This window comes from Phyllobates terribilis, unplaced genomic scaffold (assembly GCF_046119375.1).
Source record: "Phyllobates terribilis strain yellow unplaced genomic scaffold, ASM4611937v1 Scaffold_5__5_contigs__length_657084704, whole genome shotgun sequence".
NCBI lineage: Eukaryota > Metazoa > Chordata > Amphibia > Anura > Dendrobatidae > Phyllobates > Phyllobates terribilis.
Window position 1 is genome coordinate 425,665,926 of NW_027362765.1, and position 16,881 is coordinate 425,682,806.

Sequence of the window (16,881 nt, forward strand, 5' to 3'; positions counted from 1 at the left end):
AGGACAGCGGGATAGCAATTGCGCTACTGCACTGTGTCGTGTCCATTGGATGCTAGCAAATCCCAGCAAGCCGTAATCAACAAACATATGGCTTTATAATCTTTTTAAAGCCTTATCACAAATTTTCACAATGGCAAAAAAAGGCATAAAAATGTAACATCATACATGGACTGCCAGTCCATATTGTAGTTAGCCAAAGCATAGTGTCTGTTCATAGCATATGGGACGCAACACACCTGAACGTTTTGGGGACATGCTTTGTTCTTCAAGTATGTGCCATGTCATGTATACTGTACTCGAACTATGTAGTATCAGAATTAAATTCATATTAAATCCTAATTAAAGACAAGGAAATATAGCTGAATTAAAAAAATATTTTGGGCTACCGAGTTATATATATAATATATATACAGTATATACTGAATATATATTACATACAAATATTACACAGACTCTAAACCATAAGTAAGAACATACTGTATCAATAATTAGAAAACAGATCTACATCAATCAGATAACAGAAAATGCAAGAAAGCAAAAATGAAAACTGAAGCCCACTTATATACAATTATGCCCCAAAACTTCCAGGTGTGTTGTTTCATGCTGGATACACCCATATGCTATTAACGGACTCTAAGCTTTTTCTAACTACTATATGGACTGGTATACTGTGGCAAATATATGGTGTTACCCGTTTATACCTTTTTTTTGGCAAGGTGAAAATTTGTGATATGGCTTCAAAATGAATATAATGAAATTTTGGGGGTTACCAACCATCTGTAAATTTGGGACTTTTTTTCCATTAAAAAATATTGACTGTGATTTATTTTTTTGAAACTGTAAAAGCTTCTGCGGGTTATAATTATCATTTTTACAATTCTCAGTCAATGGTGCAATTGTCTTCATATCACTAATCTGAGCAGTAGACATATCTTTCAATTTTGATAGTTGTCAGGGATTCTACAGTGACGACACTGGGGAGATCACGCAATATCTCACCGTACCGTCACTATGTCACGGATTTCGTCCAGAATAGCGAGCACACGATCCAGACTACTCGCTTCTTAGGTATCGGCAAGCGAACAGTGAGCGTATGGCATCACACCTCTGGATTCCAACGCATAGAATACATGTTTAGCCCTCCGTACAGTCACTGTCAGCTTCACGATAGCCCAATTATTAATATTCTCTGCCACCACCGTCCAGATTTGAAATATAATACAGGTCTGGGTGGGCATTTGCGTTCTGGTAGCATGTATGGCTTCGGGGGAGGGAATGATTACAGTACAAAAGAAACAGAACTATTAAACTTTATGTTTAATCCAAAAGGGAGGCAGTGTTTAGGAAAAATATATACAAGGATTTTTACAAAAGAGACATTAAAATACATAAGCAGTTACACAAAATAATAAGGATTAAGGAGGAAACTTACTATACGATCGCTGAGACGATTCGATATAGGTGGAGGAGGGGCTCCCTGATTTGATTAGACTGTTATCGAACAGGATCCATTGTTTATAGTTGTTACGGATGCGGGTGGTGGAACCTCTGTGCTGTGATACAAGGAGGGACCAGAGGGGCGTAACTAAGTGCCTACCTGGACCGACCCTGGCCACTTGACGGCTTAGTCAACTCCGAGAACCAAGGAGTGACCGGGAAGGTGAACCAGGTGCCACTCTGGGAACGACCTTGTGTGAGAGCAGGCGACTCCCACGAGAATGATGGCCGAAGCCGACAGACACAGCAGATGAGCACGGCAGAAGTTCTATACAATCGCTATGGTGAGCGTTGACAAAGTGCCGAAGAAAACTGTTAAGGATCTGAATAATACGTTCCACCTGACCATTGGACTGAGGATGATAGGCCGAAGAAAAGTCCAAAGAGACATCCAGCAGCTTGCACGTGGCTCTCCAGAAGCGAGAAGTGAACTGAACTCCTCTGTCCGAGACAATGTGGAGGGGTAAGCCGTGGAGACGAAAGATGTGACGGATGAAGTCCTTAGCCAGCACAGGTGCGGTCGGAAGACCAGGCAGAGGGATGAAGTGAGCCATCTTGGAGAAGCGGTCGACGACCACCTATATGACAGTAGAACCGACAGATACCGGAAGATCATTGATGAAGTCTATAGCAATGTGTTGCCAAGGAGGAGAAGGCACGGGGAGAGGAAGAAGACGACCATCTGGGAGGTGCCTAGATATCTTATTGCGGGCACAGGAGGAACAAGCCGCAACAAAATCCGCAACATCCTTGTGCAGGGTGGGCCACCAATAATGTCGGGCAACGAGCAGAAGCATCTTTCTCTGGCCGACATGACCAGCCAGTTTGGACGAATGACCCCAGAGTAAGACCCTCTTCCGATCCTGAGCTGCTACAAAGGTCTTACCAGCAGGTAGATGAGACAGGTTAAGCTGAGCAACAGTCATTATTCTGGAGGGGTCAATGATGTGCAGAGGCTCCTCCTCTTGGTCTGTAGACAGGAGAGAGCGGGATAGAGCGTCAGCTTTAATATTCTTGTCAGCCGGGCGGTAATGGAGAGTGAAGCTGAAATGAGCAAAGAACAAAGACCATCTGGCCTGACGTGGATTTAGTCTTTGGGCGGTCTTCAGGTAAGCGAGATTTTTATGGTCAGTGTGGATGACCACCGAGTGCAAAGCCCTTTCAAGCAAGTAGCGCCACTCCTCTAGCGCTAATTTGATGGCCAGCAGTTCTCGATCACCTATGGAATAACTGCGCTCGGACGGAGAAAAGAGTTTGGAGAAGAAGCCGCAAGTCACCATTCGCCCGGACAAGGATTTCTGAGTGAGCACTGCTCCGGTCCCGGAGGAAGAGGCATCAACCTCCAGGAAGAACCATTTATTGCAATCTGGACAATGTAGCACTGGAGCCGAGGAGAAGGCTTGCTTAAGAGAGACAAAGGCATTTTCCGCCTCGGAAGTCCATTCCCTGGTATTTGCTCCTTTATGGGTGAGAGCAGAGATGGGAGCAGTCCGGGAGGAGAAATGAAGAATGAAGAGGTGGTAATAGTTAGCGAATCCCAGAAACCGCTGAATAGCTTTCAACCCCTCAGGTCGGGGCCATTTTAAGACAGAAGACACCTTTTCGGGATCCATCCGCAGTCCGATCCCAGAGATGATATACCCCAAAAATGGTAGGGAAGTCTGCTCAAAGAGGCATTTCTCGTACTTTGCATACAGGCGATTTTTCCGGAGCCTCAGCAGTGTAACGGGTCTGGGAGGTGGAACCTCTGAGCAACGATACAAAGGGGCAGTCCTTGTAAGGAAGCGGGTGGCTCCCAGGGTAGGCGGGCAGGTAGTCACGGCAAGTGACAGGGACAGTCTCTGGGTAGAAGGGCAGGAGGTCACGGCAAGTGACGGGGACAGTCTCTGGGTAGAAGGGCAGGAGGTCACGGCAAGTGACGGGAACAGTCTCTTGACAGGCGGGTGGTCACGGCAAGTGACGGCTAAGCCTCCAGATAGGCTAGCAGGTGGACGCTCCCAGGTGAGCGGGCAAGAGTCTCTGGACAGGCAGGTGGTCACAGCAAGTGATGGCTAAGCCTCCAGGTAGACTAGCAGGCAGGTAGCAGGAGGACGCTCCCAGGTGAGCGGGCAAGAGTCTCTGGACAGGCAGGTGGTCACAGCAGGTGACGGCAGAGCCTCCAGGTAGGCTAGCAGGCAGGTAGCAGGCGGACGCTCCCAGGTGAGCGGGTAAGAGTCTCTGGACAGGCAGGTGGTCACAGCACGTGACGGCAGAGCCTCCAGGTAGGCTAGCAGGCAGGTAGCAGGCAGACGCTCTCAGGTGAGCGGGTAAGAGTCTCTGGACAGGCAGGTGGTCACAGAACGTGACGGCAGAGCCTCCAGGTAGGCTAGCAGGCAGGTAGCAGATGAGCGCTCCCAGGTGAGCGGGTAAGAGTCTCTGGACAGGCAGGTGGTCACAGCATGTGACGGCAGAGCCTCCAGGTAGGCTAGCAGGCAGGTAGCAGATGAGCGCTCCCAGGTGAGCGGGCAATCAGATCCATAGACAGACTGGCAGGGCTGGTAGGCAGACTGTTGGACCGCAGGAATGCAAGTAGATAGACAAGTAACAGGCAGGTATCAAGCAGGATTCTGGCAGGTAACTGGCAGGTAACTGGCAGGTATCTGGTAACAGGACCTGAGGGCTGAAGCAGAGTGATAGGCTATGCAACAACATTGCTCGGGCACTTCCATTTTGGAGGAGGTGCCTTATATATGGTGAGGTCCTCCGGCCATTGGCCGGGGACTCCTTAGGACGGCGCGCGCGGCCCCTTTAAGAGAGGGGGAGCGCGCGCGCGCCCTAAGCACAGTGGCCGGGAAGCAGTGCGCGCTGCCAGCAGAGCGGGAGGAAGACGCCGGGCACGGAGCGGAGAGGTGAGGGAAACAGCGTCCCCCACCTACTGTATCCTCACACATCCCTTGTAGACTGTGAGCCATCGCGGGCAGGGTCCTCGCTCCTTCTGTACCAGTCGCTGACTCGTTTTGTTAAGATTATGTAAATGTTTTTGCTATGTATACCCCTATCACATATAAAGCGCCATGGAATAAATGGCGCTATAATAATAAATAATAATAATCCTGGGACCCATTCTGATATATATCCCCATCCTGGTAATATGTCCCTTATCCTGGGCCCCATTCTGGTATATATGTCCCCCATTCTGCCGCTATTGTTTAATGCATAGAAAAAAAACAAAACAATTATACTCACCTTCCCTCTGCTCCCCCGCTGCGCGGCCACCTCCTCTGAAGCCGGTAGCTAACTTCAGCATGCAAGCAACGGGAGCGCATGGCGCCACTGCCATACGCACCAGGTCGCATGCTCCTCAACATCAGCTGCTGGCCTCTGCTGGCCGGCAGTGTGTATTGCCGCGCACGAACCTGACAGGTCTGTGCTCCGCATTACACTTCAACTGGATGTGAGTCCGAGGCCCGATCACGATCTCTGTGACCACGCTCGTTACACCCCTGCCTATGGTTGGGAAATTCGGCTCCGGAACCCAAAGCAGCAAAAAACCTTGTCACCAGGGTCTAAAGGCTCTCTTGTTATCTCTGTCCACAGCTAAATGAGCAAACCACTGTTAGAAACCTCTGAGTCTGGAGGCCCCCATATACCTTAAGGCCCCGTCACACATAACGAGATCGCTAGCGAGATCGCTAATGAGTCACGGTTTTGGTGACGCAACAGCGATCTCTCTAGCGATCTCGTTATGTGTGACAGGTAAAACGATCAGGCCCCTGCTGTGAGATCGCTGATCGTTACAAAGCTTCCTGGACCATTCCTGGGTCGTTGCGCTCCTGCTGGGCAGTGTGCATCGCTGTATTTGACACCTTATCAACGACCTCGTTAGCGATTCAGAACTGAGACATGTAGGCGTGCATAAATTGGACTTTTCTGCGCTCCTCGTCCCCGATTGGTGGTCACTACTGCGTCCTTGTTTTTTCAGATCCCACCAGCGTTCCCCGGCTGTGACTCCACTTTGAAGAAATCAGGCATCTTTAGCGAGGTAGGTATTGCTTGGGGTCTCAAATGAGTTTCCATTTTTAATGGAGACGCAGTAGAGATCTCATCTGACCGGAGACAAAGTGTTAAAACAAGGCCACCCAATCAGAACGCAGTAGCGTCCACCAGCTGGAGATGAGGGGGGCGCGGAAAAGCAATTTTATGCATGCCTTTCTGACACAGTACAGCCCTTATCAAGGTGTGGATCGTTGAAATAGCTGCTGTGTGAAAGTGTCCCAACGACCACCGAGATCGTTGGTTAGATCGCTGGGGCGGCCGAGATCGTTGGAAAGTTCTGCATGTTTGACATCTCCCCAGCGATCCCAAAACCGTGACGCAATAACGATCTCGCTAGCGATCTCGTTATGTGTGACAGGGCCTTTAGATATCCAATTGATCCCAACATAAATGGCGGGTTCAACAGACTTTTATCTTATGTGTATGGAAGCCTTAGAAGTGAGCTAGTCCCCACAGCAATAATAGTCATAAACCCCTTATCGTAACATTTATCTTATGTTTCTCTTGTGATTTTTTTTTTCAGATTGCACTTAAAATCAATCATTAATCATGCACATTAAAGTTAACTATTTAGCTATAGTCACTTAAAGAAGTTCTCACGTGAACTTTTTTTTCACTAAGTTTAAACATGTACGTGAAAAAATGGTACCAGTGTCATAAGTGTTTGGTCCGTGTATCCGTTTTTACCATCAGTGTGTCATCAGTGTTTTAATATACTCATCTAACACAGTTTTCTCCAGGATCCAGCGCCGTTCTGCTCCTCTTCTCAGTGACATCACCTCTCTTCAGAAACCTCCGGGTCACACTGCGCTCTATGTGACCTGGAAATGGCTTTTACAATGTAAGTCTATAAAGCATTAGAGTGAGACTCCATAGGCTTACGTTGTAAAAAAAAGACTTTCGGATCACATATAGAGCATAGTGTGAGATGGAGACTCTCAAGAGCGGTGACGTCACTGAGAAAAGGAGCGGAATGGCACTGGATACTAGAGACCATGGAGGTAGGTGACTATGTTGCCACACACTACACTAAACACACATACATATTTTTAGTAAAAAGTTTTGGGAGTGCTTCCTTAGTAGTTAAAATCAATCAGTAGCTCTACAAAAAGTCACAGTGTACATTGGAGAAGAAAGCATGCCATGCATCTATAGTATGAGATTATGGAAGACCATTAATGGGTGATAGGTTGACATATGGATTTGGTGAAAAATGTACACATCAAACACATGAGAAATAATGGCATATGTATGATGGACTGTATACCGTAAAGGTATAGAGATGATAATAAATACATTTTTTTCATGATAAGCTGAAAATCACTGATCATTATTTGGCAAAAAAAAAGCTTAACATGTTCATCATAGATTTTATCCTTTCAATGTATAGGGGGAGATATGCAGATTTTGCATCCGGATCTGCTGCAGAATATTTCCTTTTCTGAATATACAGGTCATGCCAGGGGCCTCATCAGGGGCTGTAATTTGCTGGAGATGTCACGGCCCCGGTCATATACCTGCCCATTGTCCCCTGACCACCGAGCAAATGGACTGTAGTATGGGACGCCGGTGTTCATTCTACGCTTGCAGTGTAGACTGTCCACCTGGCAAGGGGCCCCAAGCTTGTCCTGTAAAAGTGAATGGCCTGCAAATGACTGGACTACTAGACTCAGGGAGTTTGGTGACCCTCGAGAGGTCCACATTCCCTCTCCAATTGATCCCTGGGAAGAAGCTTGGCGTCCGCTGCATTCAAGGGGATGCTAAAGACTATCCGGTGGCCAGAGTGGTCATTGAGACAGCCTGAGGTACTGAGTCCCATGAATTCGGCTTGGTCCCGGATTTATTGCACCAATTATCATAGGCCAGGACTTTGTGTTGTTTTGGGACTTGTGAGGGAGGGGCGGAGACCTCGATTGCTCTGGTAAAAAATGGGGTGGCCCTAAAAAAGTCTCACCAACCCCAGAGTCTGACGGGTTTTCTTCTGTGTAATGGGAGAAGAGGAGAAAGTAGTATCCCATGAGGCAGACATTCCTGAGATAGGGGTGCCCAGTGAAAATTTTACGTTCACCCAACATAGGAACCTATCTCTAAAAGAAGCGTTAAATAAGGTAACCGTCATAAATGGCATAACACAGGAGTTGGGGGCTGACACCAGGTTTTCCTATTTTACATTGAGTGGGGACTTATTGTACCGGGTTAATAAGGTGAGGGAGGAGATAGTGCAGCAATTGTTGGTACCAAGACCCTATAGTCAAATGGTGTTGGGTAGGGCCCATTCACATGTCTTAGGTGGCCATCTGGGGTGGACAAAACTCAAGAACGGGTCATGCGGAGGTTCTATTGGCCCAGATGTCACCAGGAAATCCTAAGATATTGCAAGTCGTGTCCCAACTGCCAGTTAACCGTTACCACCTCTCACTTCCAATATCCTCTCATGCCAATATCCATAAAGGCAGGGCAACAGAGGGACCTCGTTGAAACTCCATCTGGGCTAGAGAAGCCAGAAGGGGACACTGAAGATGTCACAGTGGCAGAGACACTGTCACTGGCCCAGAAACAACAGTGCCGAGAACTGCTTTAGTGGAACCGGGACCTGTTTTTGGAGTTGATTGAATGTGAAATCCTAACGAAACCACATGTGCGGGTGAACCAACAGCTGTATAGAATCCCTGAAGCCCACCACAAGGTGATTTCGAAGGAGATGAGGAAAAAGTTGAACCTAGGCATCATCGAAGAGTCAAAGACCGGCGGGCCTAGCCACACCGTTCTTGTGCGGAAGCCTGGGGGAGAGTCGCGTTTCTGCAACAACCACAGGAAACTAAATGTGGTGTTGAAATGTGATTGTATCCGATGCCCTGCATCGATGATCTCATAGAGAAGCTAAGGTCAGCCAGATACATCACCATCCTGGACTTAATGAAAGGTTACTGGCAAATCTTTCTTTCTCAAAGTGCAAAGGAGAAGACTGCCTCTCTACATCTGACGGGTGCTGCCAGTATACCAGAATTCCATTCAGGCTGCAAGGAGCCCCAGCTACCTTCCAGAGGGCCGTGGAAGTCATCTGCAGAAGGTCCAGGCCATGCTGGATGCGCTGAGAAAGTGGGGGTTTACCATAAACTCAAAGAAGTGTTCCATGGGGAAAAAGAAGGGAAAATACTTAGGCTACATCGTCAGAAGAGGCGAAGTAAATCCGCAAGTGAATAAGGTAGAGGCAATCCAAAATTGGCCGAAACTGGTCTCCAAGAAATAGGTTCAGGCATTTCTAGAAATGGTGGGATTCTATCAGCGGTATATCCTGAATTTCGCCATGACAGCAGCACCCCTGACCTACCTTCTTAAGAGCACGAAGATGTCAATGGCCAAATGGTCTCTTGAAGCAGAGATGGCGTTCCAAGAGCTGAAACTCAGGGCTACAGGACTTCAACTTTTATGTGGAACACAGGCCTGGGAAGCTGCACGGCAACACAGATGCCCTGACTAGACTTCTCTGTTTGGTGACAGAAGCTTTGGGCAAAAGGGGAGGGGATATGTGACAAAGTCACTGGCAAAGTACTAGAGGGGAGATGTGTAACACTGAGGTTGTTAGCTTCAGTAATATAAACCTAGGAAAAATCATCCAGCACACTAAGTGGTGAGAGTGGTTAATAAGCCATGTTTAGTGCTAGGACGATTGAACAGCTGTAGAGTGGTAGGTTGTGTTGATTGTTCCTGAAGCGGGTTGTTACCCGTAGCAACAAGGACTGTGCCATACATAATATTTTTGTTTTCCTGTTATGCCAAGAAGGCTGTGTTTGTTTTTTTTTAACATTGCCCTGGTTTTATGCAGTGCTTTTAATAAAACCAGCGGAAGATTAAGGCTATGTTCATACATCTTGTTTTTTTCAGCATTTTTTTAATGGTTTTTTTTTATGCAAATTCTCAGGTGCGTTTTACAGTACCAGCAAAGTCTATGAGATTCCAGAAATCTCATCCACACATCATGGCCTTTTTATCAGTATTTTGTGCTTTGCATGTTTTTTTTTTTTGCAAAGTAGAGCATGTCACTTCTTTCAGCGTTTTTTCAGCGTTTTTTGTGTCAAAACCAGAATGAGATTTTTTTTTTCACTGAACTTTATGTACATTCATAAAAGAGAGAAAAGGGCAGAGAAAAAAAAAACGCTGAAAAAATCACCAAAAAACAAAACAAAGAATAAAGCAAGAAAAATCCTGAACAAACCTCCTGGAAAGAGATCAGGGTTTGCTGCAGAAAAAAAACCCGCAGCAAACACACAATGTGTGAACATAGCCTTAAAGAGACAGTGTTCCTGTGCAGCCGAGTGAGCCGATCTACCAGTTTTATGCACAATAGCTCAGTACTCATAAACTACAACCAGAAAAAAAATATGATTTTAGCGTAAAATTAAATTTGTATTCATACTTTTACATGGAAATTGATGTATAAGTAGGCTGTTAAGTTAGACTGTACCGATTGAAGCAGTTTAGCTCCAGCTTTTTTTGTTATAAAATTAGACAAAAAAAGGATAAAAACCCGCCGCCGCTTCTGTAGAACGGCTCCTAGGTTACAGTCTATGTGAATCATATCATTTCTTTGTTCTCTCAGCAATACTCTCGGCAGAAGCCAGTGACATTGCAGCTGCTAGAATAGTGCGCAAAGGCAGGCGGCCAGCTCGCACAATGAGAATCTACATAGTGGCCAGCTGCAGAGAGGTAGGAACAAAAATAACTGTGCCCATATCATTTCTTTTAGAGGAAATCAGTACCAGCTGATCCATAGAGCAAGGGTTTGTGCTCCAGATGAAATATGGGCTAGTAGAAAGCTCGCACTGCGAAATTCGGAGACAAAGCAGTAGATTGTAATCATATGTACTGCGCATAGATTTCCTAGTTAATTGCTCGCAGTATGAGCCAATTTCATCTTTTTCATCGTTTCACAAGAGAACAGTAATGCATGGCAAACCTTTAGAGAGACTCATGTTTTAATGTCTTAGACCAAGGTATCTCTGCTTGTTAGATCTGCTTTTCTGACCATCCATTTATCCTCTTGGGCACAATGAAATGATGTCTATCATTGCGAAAGCAGCAAAATACAATCTCTTTGTATAAATTCCATCTGGACAAACACAAAAATGGATCATATTGCACAAACGTAGCCACTCATACACTGCGATACGCCAAAAAGATGCACAATGCATTTGGATCTTCTTCCCGCTACACTGTTAGCGGGTTGGTGATAAGTTAGCCATAACTTGGTACCCCTATCAGTAAGATATGGGAAAAATTACTGATCGCTGGGGATCCGACCACTGGGACCCTCGGCAATTCTGCACAGCCCCATCTGAATGGAGTGCAGCTCAGATATTTCCAGTAGCCCCATGGAGAATGAATGAAACGGAAGTGCACATGCTTTAAATCCAGAGAGCCCAATTTCCATGATAACAGCGGTCGGACCCCCAGCAATTAGTAGGTTATCCTCTAACCTACTGACAGGGAAAAACTTGCTAAAACTCCTTTAAAGGCTCTTGTTTATGGTCACAAAATCAATTTAATAAAAAGGTGTGGAGTTTAAATCAGTGTGAACTTTGCTGCAGAATGATTCTCTCGTCATAGTTCCCAGAGTAATCACAGATTGGAGGCAGTGGCGCTATCAGAGTAAATCATTGTCTGGAACGAGGAGCCATGATTGTCACCAAGAAAGCAGTCAAGGCACTACAGGGTAAGATATGAGACAGGACCATAGCTTGGAGCAAGGCAGAAGTCAAGACCAGGAGTAGCACTACAGGCAGAACGTTTGTCACAGAGATACCACGACATCTTATTAAACAGTGCAGGTTTTTTCCTTGCTAGCAGTGCAAGGGTTAATCTTTTCAGTTGGAGCTTTCCTATCTGGATTGTCTCAGCTGTTCAGTGTTGGACACTCCCCTCTGCTAGATATGCTCGCCTCTGGCACTTAGAAATTGCAAGTGTTAGTTCTTACTGCCTGGTGTGGAGTTGGCATTTGGAGATTTGTTCAGGAGATTGTTGCTTGGAGTTTTGTTTGTGTGCACATCCTCATTTTCTCCTAATTGGTTTCCCCTTCCTTTTACTCCCCTGTATTCAACTCTGTTGTTTTGTGAGTGCATTTTGTATGAGTGGTATTTTCATTTATCTTTGACCATCTTCCCTTGTTTGTCTGGTTAGTGTATTCCTATACACTTCGGCTTTCCATCTCCCTGGGTGGGGTAGGGGACAGATAAAGGTTGATATAGGAGCAATGCAAGGCATGGGAACCCGGCGTCTCCACCTTCAAGAGTAATCTAGGGACCTGGTTAGCACCCACAGTCCAAAGGCAATGCGAGATAACATTCTTCTATGTGCCACAGAAGAACAATCTTTTAATAACGAAATTACTTCACTGACAAATTGTTAGGATCATGTACCAGATCTTTGGATTCTCTAATGATAATCTGGGCTGGCTAAACTGGGGTGCGGGGTCTTAGGGATGTCTTGGACTTCACTCATAGGATGTTTCACAAGGTGTGGGAAAGACTTAGTGCAACACAGAGGGAAGAGGGAAAGTGAGCCCAGACACTAGGGAAAGGGGGGAGTGGAGACCTCCTAGTCTGGTCTAGTGTCACCCTGTCTCAACTACTGTCCCTATATTGGCTCTTCACCAATCGCCGCACATGTGCCTCGCTCTGACTTTCCCTGGCGTATGGCTTAAGGCTAAGGAAGGAAGGAGATGAGCACTAGTCGATCTCCACTAAACTCTATAGACAACAAGGGTAGACAAAACAGGGGGAAATTGCTTAGCTTTAGACGACTCTAAACAAATGCGCACATGGCCTCAAGCTCCAGAGAGGACAAAGTACTGCTCTTGCTAAATCCTCACAAGTAGTAATGAATATCGCCGGCACCTCCCTCTCAGACACAACAGGTATTTATAAACTCAGGCCAGGGTGCTAATTAGCCAGAGGGAGGTAGCTGCTGGGTCCTAGAGAATGCCAGCCTCTAAGAAGATGTCTGTAATGCCAAACACAGAGATCTCCTGCAACCAACTGCAGGGCAACTGTCTGTCACCTCTGACACACTCGTGACATAGGAGGTATTGTCTTTGCTGCAGAAGAATCCTCAAGTTGCAGTCCTCAGAATAGTCATGATTGGAGGCAGTAGCATTAATCCAGTAACAAAGCCAAGGGTTGTCATCAGGAGAACGGTCAACATGTGACAGACTGGAGGAAACATAATCAATATATCGGCACAGAAACAGGGAAACTTTGAGAATTTATACAGTATAGGTGTTTAACCCCTTAAAAGCCCAAGATGTACTAATACGTATCTTCGCCCTAGGACTTAAGAGCCAGGTACGCATTAGTACGTCATGGCGATCGTGCCCGCACACAAGCTGTGCGGGCGCGATCGTCGCCGGGTGTCAGCTGATTGTCACAGCTGACACCTGGTGCTATGTGCTGGGAGCGGTCCCGCACCGCTCCCGGCACATTAACCCCCGCAATGCTGCGATCGAAGTCGATCACAACATTGCGGTGGCAAGGGGAGGTGATCGCGATACTCACCTCTCCTGCCGGCGTCCAAAGCTGTCTGCCGCGGCTTCCCGGATGTTGCCATGACGACCCGATGTTGTAATGACAACATCCGGGTCACAAGACAGCAGGAAGATACTTTGGTCATGCGCAGTGCATGACCAAAGTATCTTCTGCATCCGCAGCGCTGACAACCTGTATAGCACAGGGATGGTGCTCCATCCCTATGCTATATAGGCGATCAGAATAATAAAAGTGAAAGTCCCATAGTGGGACACAGAATAAAAATCCAAAAAGTGTTAAAAAATTAAAAAAATAAATAAATAAATTGTAAAAATATAAAAAAAAAATAAATAAATCCACCAAAAATAAAAATATAATGTACCCATCAATAAATATTATTGTGAACCCCCCCCCAAAAAAACCCAATAAGAGTACATATTTGGTATCGCCTCATCCGGAACAACATGACCTATAAAACTGTCCCACAAGTTAACCCCTTTAGTGAACACGGTAAAAAAAAAAAAAAAAAAACGAAGCAAAAACCAATGCTTTATCATCATACCGCCAAACAAAAAATGGAATAATACGCGATCAAAAAGACGAATATAAATAAAAATGGTACCGCTGAAAACATCATCTTATCCTGAAAAAAACAAGCTGCCATACAGCTCCATCAGCCGAAAAATAAAAAAGTTATAGCTCTCAGAATAAAGCGATGCAAAAAAATAATTTTTTCTATAAAATAGCTTTTATTGTGTAAAAGCGCCAAAACATAGAAAAACGATATAAATGTGTTACCGCTGTAAACGTACTGACCCGAAGAATAAAGCTGCCTTATCAATTTTACCACACGCGGAACAGAATAAAAAAATAAAAAAACAATTCCTGAATTGTTGGTTTTTGTTTATTCTGCCTCCCAAAAATCGGAATAGAAAGCGATCAAAAAATGTCACGTGCCTGAAAATGGCACCAATAACAACGTCAACTCATCCCGCAAAAAACGAGCCATCACATGACTATAGCTCTCAAAATATGGCGATGCAAAAATGAGATTTTACAAAAAATGCGTCTTTTAGTGTGTGACAGCTGTCAATCATAAAAACCCGATATGAATCTGGTATTGCTGTAATCGCACCGACCCGAAGAATAAAGTCGTCTAATCATTTATACCGCACGAGGAATGGCGTAAAAAATAAACTCTAGGGTTAGGGCTGTGCGAGGGTTAGGGTTGGGGTTAGGGTTGGGCTAGGGTTAAGGTTGGGCTAGGGTTAGGGTTGGGGTTAGGGTTGGGCTAGGGTCATGGTTGGGCTAGGGTTAGGGTTGGGCTAGGGTTAGGGTTGGGGTTAGGCTAGGGTTGGGCTAGGATTAGGGTTGGGGTTGGGCTAGGGTTAGGGTTGGGGTTAGGGTTGGGCTAGGATTAGAGTTGTGCTAGGGTTGGGGTTAGAGTTGGGATTTAAAAAAAAAAAAAAAATGACGATATGGCAACTAGTGTTGAGCGCAGGTGCTCGCTACTTGAGTTTGCATCGGGTGCTCGGGTATGCACTGAGTATCGCGGGTGCTCAAGTGACAGGCTCGAGTCTCCGCCCCATATGCTTCGCGGCAAGAAAACCTCGCCAGGATTGGCTGCCATGCACGAGCGATCCCCTCATGATTTTTTTGGGTGTCTAATAATCGTGAAACATGCTGGCGGGGACTGTCACTCGAGCATGCACGATACATGGTGCATACCTGAGTACCCGATGCAAACTCAAGTAGCGAGCACTTGCGCTCAAGACTAATAACAACTTATTCAATATGATGACCTAATGTTATCAAATTCTGTGTCGTACTTCTAGGTTCAAAATGTTCACTATACACCTTGATAAAATCCTGAGGGGGTCTAGTTTCCAAAATGGTGTCACTTGTGGGGGGGTTCCACTGTTTAGGCACATCAGGGGCTCTCCAAACGCGACATGGCGTCCGCTAATTATTCAAGCGAATTTTACATTCAAAAAGTCAAATGGCGCTCCGAACCTTGCCGTGCACCCAAACAGTGGTTTTCCCCCACATATGGGGTATCTGCTTACTGAGGAGAAATTGCACAACTGCATGGTGTAATTTCTCCTGTTACCCTTATGAAACTGCAAAATTGGGGGCTGAAAAACATTTTTGTGGGAAAATTGAGAAAATTTTATTTTTACGGCTCAATATTCTAAACTTCTGTGAAGCACCTGGGGGTCTAGTTTCTAAAATGGTGTCTCTTGTGGAGGGTTTCCACTGTTTAGGCACATCAGGGGCTCTCCAAACGCAACATGGCGTCCGCTAATTATTCAAGCAAATTTTACATTCAAAAAGTCAAATGGCGCTCCTTCCCTTCCGAACCCTGCCGTGTGCCCAAACAGTGGTTTTCCCCCACTTATGGGGTATCTGCGTGCTCAGGGGAAATTGCACAACAAATTTTGGGTCCATTTTTTCCTGTTACCCCTGCGAAAAAAAAAATTGGGTCTAAAGTAACATTTTTGTGAAAAAAGTTAAATGTTAATTTTTTACTTCCACATTCCAAAAATTCCTGTGAAGCACCTGAAGGGTTAATAAACTTCTTGAATGTGGTTTTGAGCACCTTGAGGGGTGCTGTTTTTAGAATGGTGTCACTGTTGGGTATTTTCTGTCACAAAGACCCCTCAAAGTGACTTCAAATGTGATGTGGTCCCTAAAAAAATGGTTTTGTAAATTTTATTGGAAACATTTGAAATTGCTGGTTAATTTTTAACCTTTATAGCTCCCTAATAAAAAAAATGTTGGTTCCAAAATGGTGCTAATGTAAAGAAGACATGTGGGAAATGTTATTTATTAACTTTTTTTGTGTGTCATATCTCTCTGATTTAAGGGCATAAAAATTAAAATTTTGAAAATTGCAAAATTGTCACAATTTTCGCCAAATTTCCGTTTTTTTTTTCACAAATAAACGCAAGTGATATCGAAGAAATTTTACCACAATCGTGAAGTACAATATGTCACGAAAAAACTTTCTCAGAATCAGGGGGATCCATTGAAGCGTTCCAGAGTAATTACCTCATAAAGTGACAGTGGTCAGAATTGTAAAAATTGGCCTGGTCATTAACGTGCAAACCACCCTTGGGGGTAAAGGGGTTAATAAAGCCGACAAATGAATTACAGTTAAAACATCCAATGTTTCGGCCTTGAGGCCTTTCTCAAGGATATCTGTACAAAATACAAACAAAAGATGTGACTAATAAACACAATAAATGATGAGAATAGAATTTCTAAACAAATTGCAAACCAACATAGAATAGTATAATCAAAACAAAATAATGGGTACATATTCCAAAGTGGTCAGCTATAACCATATAGAATTAACTAAGGTAAATATAGTAATAGAACATTCGGCATGTCACAAAAAAGAAGAATGCAAATTGCCTCTTCAGAGAGTAAGAGGACTAGAACTCTAGTGCCACTTATCGGAAGTAGCCATCCTAAAAGTCAATATCGACTCTCTAACGAGCCTTGTCACATGACTTAGGATAAAAGCCAGAACCAGAATCACAATTTGCAGATACTGTGTTTCGGGGTAGTGCCCCTCTTCAATGCAAAGTGTGAGATCTGGTTTGGCTGGGTGAGAAGAAAAAAATGTACATCTCATCATCTGGACATGGAAGGAATTGTGCTCTAAGTACTCTATGAGGTATATACAGTAAGGAAAAAGATGCTTCATGTGGCTGATGACATACAGTATTCTGGTAAGTAAAAATAATAATAATGTTTATTTATATAGCGCCAACCTATTCCGCAGTGCCTTATAATTCAGAGGTTCATATACAACAGTCATAAG